At 35.4% G+C, this 14,436-nt stretch overlaps 1 long non-coding RNA gene across 2 annotated transcripts; it reads right to left on the reverse strand.

The window, feature by feature from the left end:
• Nucleotides 1–3,683: 3,683 nt before the first annotated feature.
• On the reverse strand, nt 3,684–13,722 carry LOC310898185. 2 transcript variants are annotated; one of them, XR_014583064.1, is made up of 4 exons: nt 13,634–13,722; nt 12,879–12,984; nt 5,232–5,295; nt 3,684–4,193 (listed from the first exon to the last, which is right to left on the reverse strand). It is a non-coding gene; the product is annotated as an uncharacterized lncRNA (long non-coding RNA). The 2 variants fall into 2 exon arrangements; XR_014583065.1 differs by lacking the exon at nt 13,634–13,722 and having other exon boundaries at nt 12,879–13,064.
• Between the last annotated feature and the right edge of the window lie 714 nt (nt 13,723–14,436).

Genomic DNA, 14,436 nt, shown 5'->3' on the forward strand with positions numbered 1-14,436 from the left:
GGACCTGATTCTGACCCTGATTTTCTTGGTTCAACATCCTTGCATGTAAGGCCACTGCTCTGGCTGTCTTTGTACCACCCTCATCCCCTGCTCCTATTCCTTTGTAGGGGAGCAACCTGCCTTTGCATCTCCCTGACAAGCCCTTCTCTTTGGTGATTCAGCTGCAACTTTTACTAGGATTGTATTTTGATCTTTCAGTCTACATGAACCTGTGAATTGTTACATTTGATAGAAAATACAGAAACAAATAGTTCAAGGCTACTTCTTAATTAAGACCAGGCATGTTGACTTCCCTTCCTTTGCAGATTCAATGTGTTTGAAATGACTGGTTCTCAACACAAGTCTGTTTAATTCTATATTCTATATTTCTAGAACACAGCAATGCCTGTTGTTATTTCTCCATCACAACATCTAAGCACCTCTTTGTAAATGGTCCCTAGATGTCTGTGAACCTGGACATCAGTTACTTCATAGAAGGAGCTGTATTGTCTGTAGAATGCAAGTATATGACAAACATATTTAAGTACATTCTCTGTCTTTTGGTATGAAATACACACTATATCTTGTAGTATAGCAACCAGTAATGTGTTAAGTTTATCCAAGCTTACACTATCTGAACATCTTTCTGATGTCTGTGCAAAATGTTTCAGGCCATGTTCACTAAAAGGTGTTAGTCTAGATTTGCATCTAATCTCAGATATGTACATAATGCTATTCATGTTAGCCTGAGGACAGCATAGCACAGGAGCAGAGAGAAGTACAATGACACAGAGGGGAATAGAATAGATTAAAACAGCAAATGAGAAGAGAATTTTCAAAAATTATGGAACTAGTAGAACACTAAAATAAGAATGTGTGAAAGTCAAAGGAGAAATAAGCCGTGGTTTATGAAAGAAAATAACGTTGACCCAGAAAACCTAAGTAACCATTACCACCAATATCTGGAAGAGATGCAAAGGGACAGTTTAATAATTCATTATTACAAAACACAGTTTAGCTGCTTTGCCTCTTCTGTAGTTACTGCTAATGTGTTCCATGAAATTCAAAGATGGAGGATATGACTAATTCCGTATTTGATGTAAAGTCTTCCAGTAAGGTTTCTTTCTAATTACACTGTTTATCAGATAGAGGGGGGAAAGAAAAAAAAAAAACTCTGCTTTTTACTATCTGCTTACTTAAGAGACAGTAAAGTTAAACCACATGCATAAGGTTAAATATGAAGAGCAGTATTACATCCTTGCTTAAAATAACAACTACATCATAGTTCCTAATAACTGTTATGCAAAATCTGTATTTTTTCCACCTTTCATTGATTCTACTTTTTTAATAATGTTTCCCAAGATTGTTTTGTCCTATATTTTCCCAAACAACTTTACAGCAGCAAGTACAAGATCAGCATTTCTATTCCAACTCAGCTATGTGTACCTAAATACATGCCTACAAATGCATGAAGACATCTACTTATTTATGGGTCATATCCATGCTGCTAATTCAACTTTACTATAAAGTCACTGATGAACAGGTAAGTGATAATTTGCTACCATGATATCTAACCAAAGACTAGGATTCTATGCTACAGACCCCTTTATGGATTCTTAGACACATCTATGAGCACTTCTGAGAGGAATTTTTTGTTTTCAGCAGTTCTATTTCTTCAAATTAAATATATGTTAAAAAGATTTGCAGGGCTCAAATGCACAAGCAGATCTTTTTTCTGGTAAGCATTCTATTTACCAGAAAAAAAAAAGAATTTGTTTGAATAAATCCCACTTGAATTAGTTTCTTATGGAAATTCAGCTTCAAGACTCTCAAGGAAAGGTGAATTACATTTTTTTTCATTAGTTTAACTAGGTCAGAAAGGTCTTTTTTGTGTATTTTTTTACGTTGTTTTTTGTTTGTTTGTTTTAATTTTTCATCTTAACATTCTGATTTTCAAATATCTCATTCTCAGAAAGGGAAATAAATGATTAGGGTTGATTTGGGCCAGAGGTCCCCAGAGGTTTCTCTTACCAGAGCAACTTCTCACAAATGTGAAGTTTGAACCGCTTACCATTCTGCAACATATCTGTCACTTCTGATGACTGAAAATCCCAAAATGTCATTATGCCAGTCACATATTTTACTGTAGAAATTTAGATACTATATTCATTACCAGGTTTGGTGGCACACATTCAGGAAACTACCACTGCTTCCCTGACTGCAGGCAGTTAGGCCTCTACTGCTGACCTGCAAAGAGCCCTAAGCATGAGAGACACTTCAGACCACCTCAGTATCCACAAGTCTTTGCAGATAATTACACCACAAACAACCTGGATATTTCTTATCTACAGAGCAAAGCAATGAAGATGTTGTTAAATGAGACACAAACATTTTAAGTTCTCAGAAAACAAACAGAATGTGGTACCTTTTAAAATCTGGTGATTTGGAATGATAGACTTCTTTTGTGTTCTGGAAGGTGAAAAAAATGATTAAAAATCTATCAGAGGTGTGTAGTCTGTGTATGATGTCCAGGATGTAGGCTATATATGTGTTTTCCATATGGTTCTTCAAGCCAAGGCTTAAGTGTGAAAAAAAAAAATCCAAATAGTACAAATAGCTCTTTGAAGATTACTTTTGTATATGCCTCAGAAAAACATAGAAAGGAAGATAAATAAAAATAACTCACTGCAACACAGCATAAAATCTGACACTTCAAAACAGCAGGTTCTTTTATCCCCATGGAGATAAACAGAACTGTTGAAAACTACATTAGGGATATTTTATGGTATAGGCTTAACAACTAGGAAGGAAGTTAGGCTGTCTGCCATCAACTGCTGAATTAGGCGAGCAACTTCTTAAAGCAAGAAAACTCATGCTTATTTTGCAACACTTTAGGGATGTTCTTCCTCCAATATTTTTGCTCGTAATGGGAGTGTTCTTCAAGAGGTTAATAAAGTCAGATGTCATTTTAAAACCAGTGAATAGAAAATAAAACTGATATACGGTTTCTCTTCTGTTTAGTCTAGTTTCTTATTGCCTATGTACCTCTTTTTATCTGTTAATCAGTTTCCACCTTGTAGATTTAGAACATGAAAATGAATTCCAAACACATTTCAGTCTGAATTCCTACAAATTTCATGAAAATTGCTAAATGTTAGGAGGAAAAGTGTACAAAATACCACCTTTGAGATGAAGGCTTCAGCATGATTGTACAGTTTTACAGAAAACACATATTATAAATTTCCAATAAGTGAAAATATGAAAACTGCTGTGGTATAGGTAATTGCGAATAGAAAGCACAGAATTAATTAAACAAAGCTTCAGTTTGTATTCCTCGTGAAAAGATTTTTTAAGTATGTAAATTCATTTGGAATTACATTTTCATTTTTTTTCCGTATCAGTTTATATGAATAGATGAATTGCATTACGAAATTTGCAAATCATACCGAAGCAAGCAAGCAAAGTAGAGTTTATGTCTGTCTCTCAGTTACACAATTGGCTGCTGTGTAGAATAGAAAAATTTAAGTCAACTTTAAACTAGCTTGCCCAGGCACCACAAACTGCGTAGACACATGACCACAGAACACACTGCAGGTTAACTTGCTCTGATTCGCTCTCTATGCCATAACAAATTAGGATTAATTTTAGTCACTGAATCAGTAAAAAAAGTGTGTGTAAACAGACTGATCAAACACACTTACCACGATCTTTGAAGCATTTATTTAGAGTCATTACAATTGCTATTCTCCAAATAAAATTTGAAAGCTCAGAAATCCAAACATTATCATTTTATCAAGATTCCTTAACATAAAGTTTTATCCAGTTATGACAAAGGACAGAAGCGCTGTTATTAATTTGCTGTTCCATCCATATGCAAGCAAAATATGAGATAAGATTAAGTGAGTACTTCCACTATTATTAACATTCTAGTACCTGAAAGAGGTTGATTACTGTTGATCCTGTAATTACTCAGACAGTGGAGAGACTCCACTATGTAATATGCCTTTCTTTATAGAAATGCTGTATACCACATTAAATGGTACAATAGGTAAGGAGGTCCGCTTTTCTCTTGTTCTTTTTCTTCTTGTGTGTGTGTGCTGGGTTGCTATCCATTTTATCCATAAACACATATTCTTTTAACAGGCTTATTTCTATAGCAAGGACAGAGCTGAGTGGCAGAGTGGGCTGCAGCATAATTGCAGATGGAATGCACACTGTGAAAAAGCAGATGTTTTAAATGTCAAGTCAATTTTAAGAGGAAAATGGCCCAGAAAAAAAAAAATATAGATCTGTGATTTAAGGACACTATTTTTAAACAGCTGATTGCTGGTAACTGAAATAATGTTCAAACTTCAAGCAATTATGAAGCACTCCTATGATTTTGAAATTCAAATTGGTACCTTGTAAGGGGGAGTCAAATTTTCTTTTCTTGTAGTGTTGCCAGATGGCTGGGTTGAGAAATTATGAAAAAAATATTTCAGTAAATAATAATTTAAAAGGAGATTGTTCAATTAAAAAAGCATGATTTACTTTCTTCATAATTGCATACTAATTTTAATTACTTGGTCATATATTATAAGAATATTAAGATTGAAGTCAAACTCTAACAGTTTGAAAAAGGGAAAGTTCGTGACAACTTTAATTTTGCCTTTGTGTCTGTCAACACTACATCACTGAACGTAGTTTTGTTTTTCTCCACAGAATCACACCTCATACAGTAGTATTTCTTTATATCTTTTTCTGTCAGCTTTTCAAAAATCTTTTTTTGTTTTAACCAGACCTTATTTACTAAGTATTATCCAAACCCGTACTTTATACAAAATAAATAATTTTTAGTGGTGCCTTTTTTTTTTACCACTACTATTATAACATTGAAACACTTTCTAGATATTTATTAATTTCCCCAGTGACCGTGAGATTGTGGCATTCTTTTTCCATTTTTTTGTGTGTTCAGAATTTGAGATGAATGCGAAAATTAAGAAAAAAAAGACTGTTTTGCATGTCAAACTTGGAAGTGTATGAACTTGACTTTTTAGTGCTCTTGGCATTTTAATACAGGTGTATACGTGTACAGCACAGGTCTAATTAATTTAAAATGCAGTGAAAGAACACAGAAGTTCTGAAAATATGGCCTCAAGTTTCTTATGTAGGGCAAAGAAACAGTATTGCAAATATTGTCAGACAGAATTTTGTTAGGAACAGAATTGCAAGACAGGTAATGAATATATTAATCTGTACAGGTCATTGCTTACCTTAATCATAAGATCTCTTCTCATCAAGTTTTCTCTTTGCTTTCAAAATACCTGTGTTTAATTTCTGCAACCATAAGCATAGATTGCAGCAGGGATCTTACATGCATGATCATTTCTTCAATGTTATGTTGCATGTGTACAAGCAGGTAAATTCAGTATACAAAAACTATTTCAATTGCTAACATTCCTATATTTCAGCTCTCTGATTTTGCAGTTTAATTACATAGTAAATATAATTTCATAACCATTGAATTGCATATGTTACGCAGTAGAGCAGTTTGGTGCTCCTCCTTCCTATGGGAATGCATTTAAGGTAATAATCTGTGGTTTCCAGGCCTCATGTCTCTGATTTTAGGTGTGCAAACAGGCTTAGTCTACAGAATTTTATGCAATGTCGTGCATTACAGAAGACTAACAGATGAGGATGGCATTCCATCAACAGCTTCTGTGCCAGAGTGCCAGGAGATATGTAAGCAGACAGAGCAGGGCTGTGGTGGATCTAGAGACCAGCATCCCATTGCATCCCTGAGGCAGGGACTGGTGGCTCCAGAATGGGCCGAAATGGGCCTCCAAATTAACCGGAATGGCAAGGTATATGGCAATATATGTATTGGAATGGCAAGGTATATGACAATATATGGCATATGGAATGGCAGAAGTATAAGGCAAGCACCACCACACTTCTACCCCTGAAAGGTGTTCTCGTATGGAATAATTCCTACTCTTCCTTTTCTTGTTTGAGAGTATTCTCAATGAGCCAAGGAGTCTAAGCCTCTGCATATATGCCTACAGAAATTGTTTTTTGCATGGTTCATGTTCAGGTAAATACAACAGTCTTACAGAGCCTGTCTTTGAAATACAGGGTACTGAGTTTGCCAACTATTATCACCCATAAAAAAATAGTGGCTTTTCAGAGAAAGGAAGCATATTTTGTACATATTTTCAAAGCCACGTTTGAAATAATGATAACACGTACAAATAAGTTAGAGGAAATTCAGCTTATGTTCATGTATTCCGGAAAATTTAAGGGAATTAAAATTGATACAATTAAAATTAGGAACAATTTAATAACACTTAATAGTTAAGTAGTAATTTCCTTTCCCGGTATCCCACAGCATATTACGTGTTTCTGTCTAGTAATGAAATCCTAGCATTTGTGAAATGAAATGTGACATCTGATCTATCAGTCCTATAAAACAGGTTGTGCAGAAGGAAATGAAGAATTATTTCTTCCTTTGCAAGGTCAAAAGTTTGCCGCTGTAGGACATGAATGGAAAATGTAAATTGGGATCTGGTTGGAACTACAGAATCGCCATTTCTTTTCTCCTGAAACATTCCATAGGATCTCTTTCCTGACAAACAGTGGTCAGTGCATTAGTCTCAGGACCCATTTGAATGATGGAATAGGTATAAGGAATGTACAAGCAATGCATTGCACTAGGTAAAATATGAACTTACATTTTCTTTTTGTTCAAGTACCAAAAATATTACAAATGTACTTCATTTACTTTGCTTTTATATCACATTATTTTCTGCATAGTAAGGAGAATTTTCTATAGATACCCTGTGTCTTACTGATTCCTTTTAAACCTATATATGCCTTTTGCAAAGTATTTCATTTCAGAACTAATGTTTCCTTTGGGAACTGATGTATTTTGAAACAACTCGAAACTGTGCAAAGCAATTCTGGAAAGATATAACTTTACTGCCAGTGCAAGAAATTTCCTGGATTTCTCAGTTTTAAAAGTCCTTTTCTTTATACCCTATTGCAGATTTAATTTTAAGTACAGTATCTCAGAAGTTTCTTTCAACAATTTATTCCTTACTAGTTTGAACAGGTAGAACATTTACCAAATTAGTTCAAAATGTAAAGCATCTCATAATTAATTCCATGAAACAGTATTCAAAATGTTATTTTCCTATTTCCTTTGTAAAATCTGAAGTTCCTTTGATTATTCATTTTGATTGTTTCTTTTTTTAAACTTGTAAATTGAAAAACAGTATATTTTAATGTTTGCTTTGGACAATACGTTGCATAATTGGACACATCTCATTGACACAAACTGTGAGGTGAAGTGATGTTATGTTTTTTGTTTTGTTCTTTTTTTTTTTAAATATAATTATCAATAAATAGCAGAATGTTGTATACTACCACTTCCTGTGCAAAATGTGTAAGCACTTACTATTCCTGAAAGGAATTAATCAATACTGTAGAAAACTTAATTCACACAGAGTTATAAAGTTTAGACATATGTAAGAAAATAAACACAGCTTGTGCAAAATCCTTTCCAAACCCCTCTTTTGCCCAACTTAACTTGAGTTCATTTTTTAAAATGTGCTGCCACTATCATGGAAAAAAATAATTATACATCCAAATAATACATCCTTTTTCTTCATTGACTGGCTTTTGGTTCTTGACTTCATGATATCACTTTAGGTATTCAGGGAAGAATGACACAGCACTTCTTGTAGACAAAGGCTCCTCAAGCCTTAGTCTTCCACACACACACACCCCCCCAGCATTTGAAGAAAAGGGACAGCTATGAGGCACTAGTACTCACAAATTACAAAGTACCAGGCAAGTTTGCTTCTAAGGAAGCTGTACTAAATAAAGTTTGAGACTTTTTCATCAGGGCTACTGTCTCAGTCTGTCCTAGAGAGACAGATTTAGGGTTTCATTTTTTTCATTCCATCAGGGTGATGATAGCAGCAGTTTAGAGTCATTTTAACATCCTATGTGTGTCACTTTTCACTGAGTCCTTAAAACTGCTTTGGGGATTATTTTTCCTTTGTCCACTTGAGGTTAATTCTCCTTAATCCCAAATCTTCCAACCTTTGAAACACTTCAGATGCACAGCATTAGCTTCTCTCTTTCTAAATTACTCTCCTTCATACCTTCATATTCTGCCACTCTGTATATTCCACAGAAATAACTTCTCCTCCAGAAGCATACACTTCCACATTTCATACCGTTTATATAAATATGACCTCTTAATCAGTGTAATTTCATTAAGATAGTATTGACACAATGGTTTTGATTCATTGTCTCCTTGTAGATTCTTTGTTGACCAAGAATCAACACCCATTTGAACTGCCTTGAGATATCACGCCTGCTATGAGTGCAGAATAGCACGTACATCCTTTAGGCTCTTTGTTAGATATGTCAGCACCACATAAATGTCTCAGAGCATCTCAGCTAACCCTAGGCACCACTGCGTACATGGCAGAATCAAGCACTCCAGCAAACCATATTTCTGTGTGACTTATATAAATGCTTACACAGCTCCAGGGTTCTTCTGAATATGGAAACTATCCTTGCACTGATGGAGTCTATACAGTAAAACCCTTTATTCATTCTCTTAAAACTGATAAAAGGAACAGCAAAATATCCATTTGACACTTTTCATGAAAATAAATAATTAAATAAAATGTTCTCCTAACCCTACCATGCAGAAATAAAACACGTACACCACAAAAGAAAACAAACAAAAAAAGCATACAAAAGTAAGAAATGAGATTGTATGATCTACTAATCAGTATTAAATTATCACTAATGGGTATTATTTTTCTTAGTTCCAAAATGGTAGTATAATAAGTAGATAGGAATTCTGGTATTAGGAGTTTGCTAATTTGTTGAAAAATGCTATAATTGCTTACTGAGGTGTTGATCTGTCTTGCTCTTTTTTTGTTTACATCATTTGCTTTACTGTCCTATTTTTGGAGCACTGTTGTTATGTTAGCAAAAATATATACATATATATGTATATTTTAAATCTTCAGTGTATTTCATTTGTACTGCCTTCAAAGAGCTATTTATTCCTTTACTGATGTTGAGCTCATTTTATAATGGTGAAAATGTCAATAATCTTCAGTAAGAATGGTGGGATGCAGTCTCAGAATTTCTAGCTTTGCTCATGCAGCTTTGTAAAGGTCTACACTTGAACAGCAAGACTAAATACTTGGTATCCTGCTGACCTAAGTGTATTCAGTTTACAGTAGCAGTAATAACTCCTGTTATGCAGAAAAATTTTCAAAGAGTACCTGCTGATATTTTAACTGGCAAGTTTTAATGGGTAAGAAACATAGGAGATTGTCTTTTTTTTTTTTATTTTCAAAAATGCATGTTTAGACTTCTTGAATGGTTAGCAATTCTGTGATAGTTAGGTAACAAAAAGATAAGACCTTGCAGAAACAGCTTTTCCTTGTTTATCAAATGATATTAGATGGGAGCTATATTTCTGTAGAAATTTAAGTCATGCTATGATGTAGATGGGGAAACCTAAAAATAAAATCATTGTCCATCAAGCATTACTAAGTGTATTAGTAGTTGAAGAAACTGTTTTTGAAAACTATCTGGCCTTCTCAGTTTCAATACAGTTTTGCTGATGCATAGTCCTAGGACACACTACATAACAGGTTTTGTTACCTTTCTTAGTGAACAAATTAGAAGATGTATTTCTGCACTAATATAAGTATCAGATATTGTAATCATCGTCTGAGTCAATGGAGGATCCATAAAATAGTTATTTTCCACTACATTAGATCCATCTTCACAGATGTGTCCTATGAAGCCTCAGAATTTTAGTGAGGTAATTTAACTTTTTTTTAGCATATCTAGTCAATGTCATAAAGTGGAAACTACAGGTAAACTTTCTGTTCCTTTGCCCTTTTGGCACAATTTTATGTTATTTCTAATGTTTACAGTAAGTTACATCACAAAAATCACAGTGTTTGTCTGACTATAATTGTTGTGACTTGAATTTAGTTTTTCCTAACTGACTTAGGAAAACTCTAGGTTATAAAGAAATGCAGTAGGAGCTTCATAGAATTCATGTTAAAGAAGGCATGTATATAATGATTCTTAGGTCAAAAACAACCACTACTTTAAAATTACTGTATTTTTTCCTGACAACTCTGATTTGTCTCCTGCCTATTAATTGCAGTTATTAGTTACACACAATTAGTACATAGCTTCATTATAGTTCCTATTTGCTTGTCCCCATTTTGCTGGTCCCTTACTTTTTCGACATCTCTTTTTCACTCCTGTGCTGCCATGAGTGCCAGGGGATGAGTGGTGGCAGCACATCTCTTTTCCATCTCTAGCTGCGTTACAGGAGGTCGTCATTGTCTCTCCTCACCCCTGGCCCAATTGCTTTTCTGAGCTAAGACAACTGATGAAAACCGTGGATCAGAATCCTGGCATAATTCGGTTCAACCTTAATAGCACTGAAATAGTAATCAGTCAATTTATCGTCTTGTTAATGGCAAGGCTGGCACTTGTGCAGAGATGGCTGCTGTGTGTTGTAACCCTGAAGATCCCCATCATCTTTCTGTAAAGAAGAATTCACTGAACAGTTTTAAAAGCAGTGAAGGCTGGTAAATACTGCTCCTGTTTCCACCAAGCCGAATGTGTTTAAAGCTTTTACATATAGCCTTTGTAAATAGCGTAATGTTTGCAATCTGGCAAATGATCCTGTGCCACTTGACTAAGAGCTAGCAATCAACTATCAAAATTGCATCAGCTATCTAATTACACCTGTGTGATTCTGTGATCTTTGCTCTGTACTGTTGGGACCCACCATCTCCCCAGTAATACCTTAAAATGAGAGCAAGTGCCTTGATAAAATATCAGCGCTTAAAATTGGAGGCAAGCCTTAATATCTAATTCAGTCAAGACTAGTTGATAGAATTAAAATCGGTTTTTTTTTTTTTTTCTAAATCAGAAATAGACAGTATATGTGGTTGAATGCCCCATCCCTGGAGGTGTTCAAAGCCAGGTTGGAAGAGACCATGGACAACCTGATACAGGTGGCATCCCTGACCATGGCAAGGGAGTTGGAAATAGATCATCTGTATGGTCCCTTCCAACTCAAGCCATTTTATGATTCTAGCAGGTGAACTTCCCAAACCTGATTTCAACTTTTTAACATGATGTTCCTTGTTTTTATCCTCTGTGTACCTTACTTAGCTTTTACTATCCAAAATACCCTGTGGCAAACCTCTCATTCTGACCACATACTGTGCAAAACAATTACTTGTTGTTTTGGATAAGGTGAGAACTATTGTTCTTTGTTCACATTTTCCATGATTGTCACAATTCTACAGATTTCTGCTGTACCTCTCTCCCTCAGTCTTCTTTTTTCTTGCATGGGACCCTTCATAAAGAAGATACATACCATGCCTTTGATCAGCTTGATAACCTTCTCTCTTTCCATTTCTAACTTCTTGACATAGGACTCAAGAAGCACATATCATTCAGCAGTGTTCACCTCTGGTTTACACAGTTATTTTAATTATATTTTGGCTTTCAACTTTGTTTTTTGTCTTAATAATTTATAATATTTTTATGTTACTGAGCACTAAGCTTACATTTTACTATTACAAACCTAGAATCCCATTCATGTATCACAGTAGTGGATGGCCAGTTCAACATATATCTCCATGTTTCTCATTTCTTCATGCCTCACTTTCTAACCAATTTATCTGCCACTTTATCGCTCAGTCACTTCGCATCTTGAGGTCCTTCTGCAGTTCTTCACAGTTATATATTATCTTTGCTTGCTTCAAGAGAATCCCAGTAGAATGATCTGAAGTATAACTAGCTCAGTTTCAAGTAATAATAAGAAAGAAGTGAATACTAAGGATTTTCTTGGAAGTTTCTGATTGCTAACATTTACTTCGGCAACTATAGAACTGATCATACAAGTTCTATTTTCATTATTTATTTTTAACGTAAAAAGAGGAACAAAGATAAACACACAGAACCCCAAAGATGAGAACTTTAATAGGTTGTAATCATCACTGTAAACTTTCCCTAAAAACCTTTTGGTATCAAGTGTGATTTGGAGAACAGCTTGTATAATCCAGTATTTGGTATCGATATTACATGATTTGAAGTAGCTTTCATCCTTAGAATATGCAACAAATGATAGAACCTCTAAGTGTCAAAGTGCTGTTTCAAAAGGATAAACCCATTTTTTGATTAATTTACTCTAACATAGTCAAAAAGAAGGCACAGATATATATCTTTAGATCTATATTAATCTCCTTAATAGCAACCATGTGCTCAGTTTCACGTATTGTATAAGATAGTAAAAGTTAAAACACTGTGATTCAAAATCAAAAAGGCCAAGTGAGAAGTTTATGCTGATGCCCTTTTACACAGCTGGGAAAAGCAATGTTCTCCATATTAAGGGAAGTTTCATTTTCTTATCCCTATATCTTTCCATTTATTCCACAAATCCCACTGAAAATGAATGTATTTAAAACATTTTTTACCACTTGCATTAGCTTTCTGGTATTAAACATTCTCAGTAAGTTTTCCCAGTAATTTTTTCCACTTTTCATAGTACTTAATTTCATTAAGACCAATCATAATCTTGCCTGGTCTTTATCTGCATGAAAGTTCTCTAAAAAGGATAAACAACGAACCTAAAGGCCACCAAACAAAAAATAGCCAGCGTTAAGCAATCCTTTTACTGCCATACAAGACTGTTCAGATTCTAAAGGAAAGTGTGGTTAACATTACTAACAGCAGTTATAAATCTAAGAGAATTAATACAGAGATATCTTCATCCACCACGAGCATAAAGAAAGCGCGAAGAAAGGTTTGAGCTAACTCCAGTTGAAATAGTTTCAGTTACTTACTTGGTCATATTGTCCTTTCAACATTCAAAGTTGAAGCAAAAAGCACAGAAATTGTTGTTTCTAGAAACAGCCCACTTCTTTGTGCTGTGCTTTGCACACTGTTGAGCTAAGCCAGATAAACAAAAACAACACAGCTGCTGCTCATCCTGCTTGATTTCTACTTTTTTGCTTTGCCCCACCCCTTTCCCAGGTGATTGGTTGGGTGCCAGGTGGGCCTAATGGTATATAAGCCACAGGTGTCTCCTTAAAGCTCTTTCTGCCTGAGCTGCTCCTTGGTGTAAGTGCTTTGTTTTTCCTTCAGCCAATTACAGGGTTCTTTAGGTGGGTCGGAGTGTATGCACATTATGTTAAGGGGTGTAGCCAATTAACCATTATGGGTCTGGTCTGATTCAGGCTACTGAATTATCACAATCACAGATTCACCAATAATGCATTAACCAATATGGGTCTGGTTGGATTCAGAGCAGTGAACTACCACAGTCACAGATTCACCAATAACATATAACCGCCCTTACTCTAGTCAAGTTCTTTGAGAACTATTACAGCTAGGAACAATGCAGTTAAATGCAATTTATTTCAGACACAGATTCTTTGGATTGCTGGCAATAATTTACTGTCTGCAAAAGCAAGCTGGTGTGCATGAAATACACAGTTGTGCAGCCTCAAAATTAACATGTTAAAAAGGCACAAAGACTCTATAGAGATTTGTAAGTTTCTGCAGAGACATACAATATAACCAAGTGTTCAAATCTCACCCAAAGGCATCCCAATACGGGGGGAAGAGAGGCTCAGCCCATCACCTGATCCCAGGGATCAGGAGGTCCTCAGGATGGTATCTTCCCTAACATCCCCTCTCTCTTAGGCCAATTTATATTATTTTCTGTCTTTTAGGTGGAGCTTGAGTGACTCTAGTCAAGCATATCTTACTTATGATTGGTGAAAAATTTTCCTGTCTCCATTTAAAGATATAGGCTCTGAGAAATTCAGAGCGTGTGCTCAGTGAGGGATGGTCGCGCATTGGAGGCGGGTAGCTTTTGGGATGGAGGTGTGTTTTGGTATTGTAATTATATTATAACAAGCAAAAGTACACTAAAGTACAGCATTTGTCAAAACATGACAGGTTGTTTGCACAGGGTAGCAAAAAGTGCAGCTTATCAGTCTTGGTAAAAAAAAAAAAAAAAAACTCCCAGCCAACATGGGTTCACGAGGGGTAGGTCCTGCCTAACAAATTTGATTTCCTTTTAAAGATCACCTATCTAGTCAATCAAGGGAAACCAGCTGATGTGATCTTTTTGGACTTCAGCAAGGCTTTTGACACGGTTTCCCGTAGGATCCTACTAGACAAAATGTCCAGCATACAACTTAACAAAAACATTATATGATGGGTGAGCAATTGGCTGACAGGCAGGGCTCAAAGGTTTGTGGTAAATGCGGCCACATCAGGCTGGTGGATGGTCACTGGTGGGGTCCCTCAAGGCTCCATTTTAGGGCCAGTCCTCTTCAGTGTTTTTATAAATGATTTGGATGTAGGACTAGAAGGTGTTTTGAGCAAATTTGC

The sequence above is a fragment of the Anser anser genome (assembly GCF_964211835.1).
Source record: "Anser anser genome assembly, chromosome: 4".
In the NCBI taxonomy this organism is placed as follows: Eukaryota; Metazoa; Chordata; class Aves; order Anseriformes; family Anatidae; genus Anser; species Anser anser.